Genomic DNA, 8,679 nt, shown 5'->3' with positions numbered 1-8,679 from the left:
CCATAATTCACTCTGACCTTGCATTCAGTATGTTACCATATGCCCTATTTAAAATCTACTGCTTAATTCATCAGGTATCAATTTGTTATCATCTGCAGAAGCACAGCTCAAAATTAACTTCATTAGGCTGTTACATCTAACAGAACATACAGATATTTCTATAAATATTCTGTAGGATTCAGGATTCCTCAACCATCTCCAGTCTGGTTAACATCTTGAACATTTACGCTCTGACTATGTACTCTGATTTACAGTTCTATGAGAAACTAGACCAGGCTGTCAGAAGGGTCCCAGCCTGAGAAACCTATTCCCGCTGGGAGATTTCAGTGCCAGAGTTGGAGATGATAACCACACATGGAACAACCACATAGGATACTTTGGTACTGGCAGCATGAATGAGACTGCACAAAGGCTGCTTCAGTTGTGCTTGTATCACAGTCCCTGCATCACAAACACATTCTTCTCCACCAAGGCAAAATGACAAGTGTTCTAGAGACACCCAAGGTCAGGCCACTGGCACCAGCTGGACTTGATTATCACCAGGTGATTGGCACTGAGTTGTGTTCATGTCACACAGAGCTGTCACAGTGCTGACTATGACACGGATCACTCCCTGGTAGCAAGCAAGATCCTTCTCCAGCCAAAGAGGGCCTATAGCACACAGCAGAAAGTGTGGCCTCGAATCAACACTTCCAGAACAGTCATACCTGACCTTTGTGAATGCTTCCCTGATTCTGTCGAACAAGCTTTACTGAAATGCCCTAGAGACAGCAACAAAGTAAGGTAGAACCACATGAAAGAGGCAACCTACAACACAGCTATTTTGACAAAAGAGAGCAGCAGATCACCAACTGGTTTGAGGGAGGCATTAAGGATATGAAGCCGTAATATAGACAGTCGTTTACCCTCGCTAGATTCAACATACTGCCATCTGCCTTGTTGCAGGTCAGATACGCGGGTAAACAGAGTTTGCCCCTGTGGCGCGATAGAAGTGGAAACCGTCTCTCACGTCCCACTACGATGCCATTTTTACAGGGATATATGCTTGGTTTTATCACCCCTGTTATACAGAAAATTTATCACCCCTGTTATACAGAAAATTCCAAGTGGGCCCGAGCCTCAATGCTGAAAATCTCTGATAGAGGACAAGGATCCAGAGATCATGTTAAAGGTGGCCAAATTTTGCGCGGTTGCCATAAAACTTAGGGAACAAGCTGTGCTATTGTAAAGACTAAGGCCTTAGAAGCAAATTATAGATAATATTGTAGAGATTAAGACTTAAACCATATTTTAACTGCTGCCATAATTGTATTGTTTATTGTTATATTGATTGTTTATTTAAATTTAATTTCATTGTGCTTCTTAATTGTTTAGTACAGTACGCAAGTCTGGTTTGGGACCACAATAAATTCAATTCAAAGAATATGAAGCCTGTTATTACTGCAAAGCATGAGGCTCTTGTGAACCACAAGCATGCACCCTGCAAGAAGATGCTTTCTGCATTGACAAAGGCAAGGAGCAATGCCCAGTGGATTGCCAGACAATGTGCTGATGGATACTGGCTAAAGCTGTGTCAGAGCATTCAACTTGCTGCTGACGCTGGCAATACTCACAAAATGGATGAAGGCATGAAGAAAGCCTTTGGACCAAGAGTCAGGAAAACTACACCACTGAAAACCTTGTCTGGAGAAACCATCACAGACTGCAGCAAGCAGATGAAGCGATGAGCAGAATACTACCAAGAACTGTACTCACAGTAAAACATGGTCTTCAACACAGCAACTGACAGCATCCAGACTCTGCCTGTCTTGGAAGGGCTGGATGTCCCTCACTCCCTTGCAGTGCTGAATAATGCCATCAATGCATGTGGGAAAGCCCCAGGATAGGATGGAATTTCAACAGAACTGCTGAAAGTTGGCCTCAACTCCTCCTTAGCCTTCTCTTGCAGTGTTGGAAAACAGAATCTGTCCCACAAGACATGGGTAACTCCAGCATTGTGACCCTCTACAAGAACAAAAGTGACGGTCACGACTGTAACAACTACTGTGAAACCTCCCTGCTGAGTACTGTGGGGAAAGCCTTGGGTCATGCAGCTCTCAACAGATCACGGTCACTTGCTGACAGGATCTATCCTAAGTCACAATGCAATTTGGGGCTCAGAGGTTAAAAGCTGACATGATTTTCTCACTGTGCCAGCTGCAGGAGAAATGCCAAGAACAGAGACGCCCCCTTGTACATCACCTTCATAGACCTGAAGGTGTTTGACTCCCATACTTATCAAAAGATGCTCTGAGAAGACTCTGAGAAGGTTAATGTCCATGTAATATTTTACCCAATCCAGGCATTACACAGCGTAAGGGGGTTTAAATTGAGCAGCGGGAGACATGATTCAGAATTATGAGCCTTACAAATGGCATGAACATGCATGCCCATACAGCACAACATACAATTGTGTGGTCAGCCAATGTGCCAACACATGCTTAGGTCATTACAGTTTTATACACAGAAGTGTTGTTTGTGTCAAAACTTGGTCATGTATGATGTAGCTCTGAGGTTTTTTTAGGCTGTCTAGATCTGTCTCTTCAATGACCTCTTTGATTTTCTTACTTCCTTTCTTCTTTACAGCCCAGTAAAGTGTGACTTATGTGGATTACCCTATAATAGATTGGTATTTGGAGAAGGTTGCCTAGCTTGGTTGGTGGAAAATCAACTTCTCATTCTACTTGTTTTGAATTGATCAAAGGTATGTGAATACAGCCTGACTTGCTGGTTGATTAGCAGGCATGCGTGCAGCTCCAGATAGGCATATCCATGATGAAGTCAAATTCCATGCATCTAGATCGTGTTGCATGCATTTCAGAAGTGTGCATGCACACGAAAGCTCATACCAAGAACTAACTTAGTTGGTCTTTAAGGTGCTACTGGAAGGAAAATATTTTTTTGTTTTGACTATGGCAGACCAACACGGCTACCTTTCTATAACTGCATAAAAACTGTACTTGAAGTCAATGACAGTCAGATTCTGTATGCTGATTCACTGATGTAGCTGCACAGAACCTCTTAGGCTTGGACTTAGAGGTCTCAGTGTCGGAATGAAGAGTGGAGCCATCTGACCCAGGCCCACTGCCAGTACAACAGTTACTACTGGTGAATGTTTTCATCCCCAATACTTATACAAAGGCGATGAATAAGTATTTGTCTATCTGAAGGATGTAAAGCAAGATAAGTAGGGGCATGGGTGGTTACATCCTGAGACAGAGCCTCCTATGAAGTATTTAAAGTCCTGGAGCTGTATTTTTTGTATAAAAAATGCTGCCGTTCTCTGCCTTTTTTTCCAAGAAGAGCATGCTATTTTAGCTGCAAACCACTGCTTGCCCTACGGCTGCCAAAGCTGCTTTATAGGATCAAGCTGCTCATCAGATACTCTCTTGAACCAATGAATTGTTCACAACCTCAGGGAGTTTAAATGTTAGCTGGTAAAGCCAAAGAATATGAACTGTACTGTAGTCAGCCTATCAGCATTTTGCAGCTATCCTGATCCTTTGTATTCTAGAGAGCTCCTTCTCTTTAATTACTGCACATTTAAAACTAATAAACGCTAGTTCCTAGTCAGAGTGAATCTCTCTCTTTCTGATAACATGCTTTTTCCAAGAAAATTAATCATTTTCCCTGTGTAATGATGGCATCATTGGCACACTTTTCAGTTTGGATAGCACACTGAATCTTTTTAGGGAAGTACTGAGGCTTCTATATGATTAGTTTCAGTTTATTATTATTAGTATCATCAGTGTCAGCAAGAAACAATGAATTAGTCCTAGGTCAGTATAATGGATTGAATGACTCGCTATTCTGTTTACTTAGATGCTTACTACAGCAGCTTCAAGCATCAAACAACATCTTTGATGGTCCAAGGAGGCACTCTCCATATTGTATGGTTGAGTTTTTTCACTGTTCATAGAAAAGCAAGGGTGGAAATATAATGTTTGAATAATTCAGTTCTATTGTGGGATGCTTAAGTGTCCTTAGCATATCATCTTTTTTACTATTAAGAAAGTGCAATCTGGACCCAGAGGATTAGGAGCGAATGATGTCAACACACTACAGTGTCAAAGTCCTGACAAAGTCCTGTTTCATGTCTTTTCTGCTTTGATGTTGGGGAACTTTGATTGCTCTGTAGTTTCTGAAGATTGTTCTCATTCTTCAGCATTTTAAAATTTTAGGTTATTCAGTAAATGGGGGCAGAGGGAAAGAAAGAAAGGAAGAATGGAATTTGCCGGAAACCATTCCTGTTTTCTGATAGCCGCATCTGCTAAATGACTATGTGCATTTTGCCTTTGGTTGAAATTTTGGGAATATAGTGGTACCTTGGTTTACGAACTTAATCTGTTCCTGAAGTCCGTTCTTAAACCAAATCTGTTCTTAAACCGAGGCGTGCTTTCCCTAATGAGGCCTCCCGCCGCCAGTGCCCTTCCACCATTTGGCTTCTGTTCATAGACTGAGGTAAAGTTCGCAAACCGGAACACCACTTGCTATATGAAAATTCCCGTAACCATATGTAAAGAATCATGCCCAAATCTCACTATACACTCCACAGATTCATATATCTGAACATCTGGAGTTTGCCCATTTCCATACTTCCTCGCTTGTTTGTGCTTTATTGATTGGCAGCAGCCATTTTTGGGCAGAAACCAAGCAAGGAAGGAGAGAGCAAGATCAGACTATTCAGGGAACAGGAGAAAATGGACAGATCAGTTTTTCCTTTGACTCTCTTTTGTTGGCTGACTGCAGCCATTTCAGGAAGAAATTATTGAAAAGGAGGAGAAAGAGCTTGGGTAAATCCCAACCTTACATGAAGACTGGATGCCTTACATGATATCCAGGAGGACACCATGGTGAAAGGCACTGAAAGATCAAGCAACAATGAGCACATGTATTTCAGATGAGCCACCTATGAATCAGTTAAAAGGCAAGTGATTAATAAAATAAAACTTGTTTATTCTGTTGATAGACCGTATTTTTCATTTTCTTAAATCAACCAAATATTTTTTACAGCCAACCAATCATTAAAGAAATTACAAAATATATAATATACAGGGTCTCTAAGGATCGAACGGGAAACTGCCTCATAGGGCAACAGAATCTGCAGTAGAAGAAACACATGATAGACTAAGCTCTAAATGATTGTCAGGAGAAGCATAGAATATCCACTTCACAAAATGACTGCTGTATGACAATAAATTGCCCTCCTTTTGGGGGTGGAGTCTGAGTCTACTGGGGAGAGTGCTCTGTTTTCTTGAATCTAAAAGATAAAGAAAATGGGAGGAGAGGTCATCAGGAAACACCTTTCCTAAATAAAGTATAGTGGTACCTCTGTTTATGAACTTAATTCATTCCGGAGGTCCATTCTTAAGCCAAAAACGTTCGTAAACTGAGGTGCGCTTTCCCTAATGAGGCCTCCCGCCGCCGGTACCCTTCCACCATTCGGCTTCCGTTCGTCTTGTGGGGCAAAGTTTGCTAGCTGGAACACCTACTTCTGGTTTTACAGAGTGCGTTGCCCGAGTCATTTGTTAACAGGACTGTTCTTAGACCGAGGTACCACTGTGTTACAGTGCATACATATTTTGTTAGCTATGCAACTGCTTCATTTTTCAGAGTAAAATTAGAGCCACAATAAAGTATTCTCTACTGAAGCAATGTGGCACTTATCAGACCAAGCACCTCAACTTGAGTCACCCATATTGTTAATCTGAACCCTTTCCAGGCAAACTGAAAATGGATCACTGTCTGAGCTAAATCGACAGCTATATTGGTTGGAGAAGCCTGTCTGCTCAAGCAGCCAACATTTCATTGGTCTGCAGAATCACAACTGCCCACACTCACAGCAAAAGGACCATTTTATGGTTCCCACAAATATGCTCAATGAATACATTAGGAGCAAATAGCCCAAACAAACTATTAAAAGAACCTTCAAAATATTCTAGAGACTGCTTAATGGTGTGACATTCATCCCATTGAGAATTGGAAGAAAAATGTCAGAGACACTTAAAGCTCAGTAAGTAGAACTATAAAGTGAATCCAGAGAGGCACCTCTGCTAGCTCTTGATACTAAAAAATTGTCAGGCTACAATGAATAAATGCAGTGAGAAACATAACAAACGTAAATGTAAAGGAAATGTGTAGCTGATAAGGTATGTATATCTGCTTTCTGCTATCAACATAACAGGAATATGTTAAATAGGCAAGTTGTTAAAAGCACTTTGTAAAACACTAAGGCCATCTTAAAAATAAGCGATCAGCCAGAGCCTTAGTTCCCAAAATACACCATTACGCTCCATGGAATTCAAGCAAGTTATGTGCAGAGTTGTAGTCAAAGCAGTGAAATAGAAAAATAGACATATGCAAGTGGGACCTACAACAAAATGACCACATGAGGATCAGCATTCACCCCTGAAGTTCGCAAATATAGAGAATAACAATGAAACATCTTTTCCTATGAAGTCACCACAGACAAAAATGCACTGTTCAGTTGGGGTTTTTGCAAACACTTTGAATTACATGACTTGAAAGCTTTAGATTTCAAAACAAAACACAACCCTTTTCACTAGTGTTACATGAGTTCCTGGAATTAGCTGTGGGTCTTCCCAATATTTTTCAAAATATGAAGGAATACCAAGATTTCACAGAAATCCCAAGGTCCAGAGAGCTCTCCAAGCTCTCCCTTTACACAATCACTGAACTGGAAGCCATTAGAAACTTCCCAGGCAAGCTATAGATAACAGACACTTCTGAGCATGCTTGGGAAAGCCTCTGCTATTACTCTACCCCCTCCTGCCAACTGCTGTTGTCGCCCTCTTCACAAGTGCAAGGTTGCTCGGGGTAGGGTGTGGGGTGGAGTGGAGTTGGATGCTTGAAAGATACTGGGCTCTGCTCATAATGAACTGTCATCACTAATTTCAACCTATGTATTTTGGATTATGTATCTATTTTTTTACTGTAAGCAGAAGTGTTATTTTGGAACTTTTAGAATACTGAAAGTACGTATTTTGTTACTTTGGACCTTCTAAGGCTACACAAAAGCTATATCTTTCAACATTACTGTAATGAAAATAGGGACGTCCCATTCCATTATTATTAATATACTTATTATACCCTGCTACTCTAGGTGACTTCCAACAAATATAAAAACATAATAAAATGTTAAAAAATAAAAAAAACCTCTTTATACATGGCTGCCTTCAGATGTCATCTAAAGGTTCTATAGTTACTTATCTCCTTGGCTCAGGAGTCACATAACTTCATACCCTCTGATGAAAATAAGGACGTCCTAAGGAAAAGCAGGACATTCCAGGATCAAATCAGAAACTGGGACGGCTTCTGTAATTCTGGGACTGTCCCTAGAAACTAGGGACACTTGGAGGGTCTGTAAAGCTAAGAAACCATTACATTTATTTCCTTTCTCATACTTCCCCCCTTCCCTCTCTCTCTCTCTCTCTCTCTCTCTCTCTGTTGTTCTCTTGTTTTCTAGCATTTTCTCTTTTTCAGTAAATCCATTACTAATTATGTGTCATATCATTTCTTTGCCAGTTTGACTTGGTGGCCTTCTGTCTTCACCTCCTGTAACTTCTCTCTCTCTCCTCCCCTGTAGTTCTTTTAATACAAATATTTTCATTTTAGGACTTAATACTAAGCTTATGATTGCAATAAAGCTGGATGTTTAAAGGCTAGGTTATAATAGAGCAAAATATTCCAACGAAATAATTATAGAGCATGTTTTGTTTTACTTTATTCACTGTCTTGAAAGTGCCATTCACACACACAGCTGGTCAAACAGTACTTAGGTATGAATAACCATCATTGCCATTTTATCCCTTTTTTATTAATTACTCTTTTACTTCTGAATTTCTTCAAACATAATGATTATTCATAACTACAAGAACATCTTCCAGAGGAAGGTTTGCTTTTGGAATTTGTGCTGCTGCTGGTTTTGTCAGCTAAACTCCTTAGCTGAATGCCATTCAGCTCTCTGATATGATGATTAACTGACAAATAATACAAAGTCTATTGCAAATATATTTCAGTTGTGTTTTGATGTCATCATTCATACTAAATCGCTGGAAGCACTTGGAATCTGTGAATATTTCCATATCAGTGGAAACTTCTAAATAACTAAGAGTCACTTTTATTTATTTATTTGAAATATTTCTTAACCACCCATCATCAGAAGATTCGAGAGCAGTGTACAAAAGTGTGGCAACCACTCACACAATGTATATAACAATATCATAAAAAACACAATAAAAATAAAATAAACAATGCAACTCAAATGAGAGCAAGGTGCATACAAAAAACAATCTTTTCTCTGTATAGGTATATATCGAGCTCTTAAGTGAGCAACTTGATTGTTTCTGGACTGTATGGGTGTGGTAGGGGCAGGATGGTGTAAGGAGAGACGTATTCAGCTCAGTCCCATAACCATAACCTAGCAAACTGGTGAAACTCAGCCAGCAAAAAGGGCGGTATGAGCTAAATTCCTCCTGTATAGAGTTTGGAACAGAGGTACCAGTTTTCTATAGGCTTGCTCTGTTAATCTCTATATTGCTGGCTGAATGCTGCCTCTAGCTCATCTAAGCATTCTGAACAACCCTTTTCTATTTTGTAATGAACAGTAAATTATTTGAT

The 8,679-nt window shown here is 40.1% G+C and overlaps 1 long non-coding RNA gene across 3 annotated transcripts; it reads left to right on the top strand.

Moving 5' to 3' along the window:
- Window positions 1-436: 436 nt before the first annotated feature.
- Window positions 437-5,005, top strand: LOC128407740 (uncharacterized). 3 transcript variants are annotated; one of them, XR_008328870.1, is made up of 4 exons: window positions 437-778; window positions 2,626-2,743; window positions 3,862-3,968; window positions 4,595-5,005. It is a non-coding gene; the product is annotated as an uncharacterized LOC128407740 (long non-coding RNA). The 3 variants fall into 3 exon arrangements; XR_008328872.1 differs by lacking the exon at window positions 437-778 and adding an exon at window positions 1,087-1,171; XR_008328871.1 differs by lacking the exon at window positions 437-778 and adding an exon at window positions 1,869-2,308.
- The last annotated feature ends 3,674 nt before the right edge of the window (window positions 5,006-8,679 follow it).

This window comes from Podarcis raffonei, chromosome 2 (assembly GCF_027172205.1).
Source record: "Podarcis raffonei isolate rPodRaf1 chromosome 2, rPodRaf1.pri, whole genome shotgun sequence".
In the NCBI taxonomy this organism is placed as follows: domain Eukaryota; kingdom Metazoa; phylum Chordata; class Lepidosauria; order Squamata; family Lacertidae; genus Podarcis; species Podarcis raffonei.
Note: the sequence above shows the minus strand (reverse complement) of the source record. Positions and strands in the feature narration are given on the sequence as shown.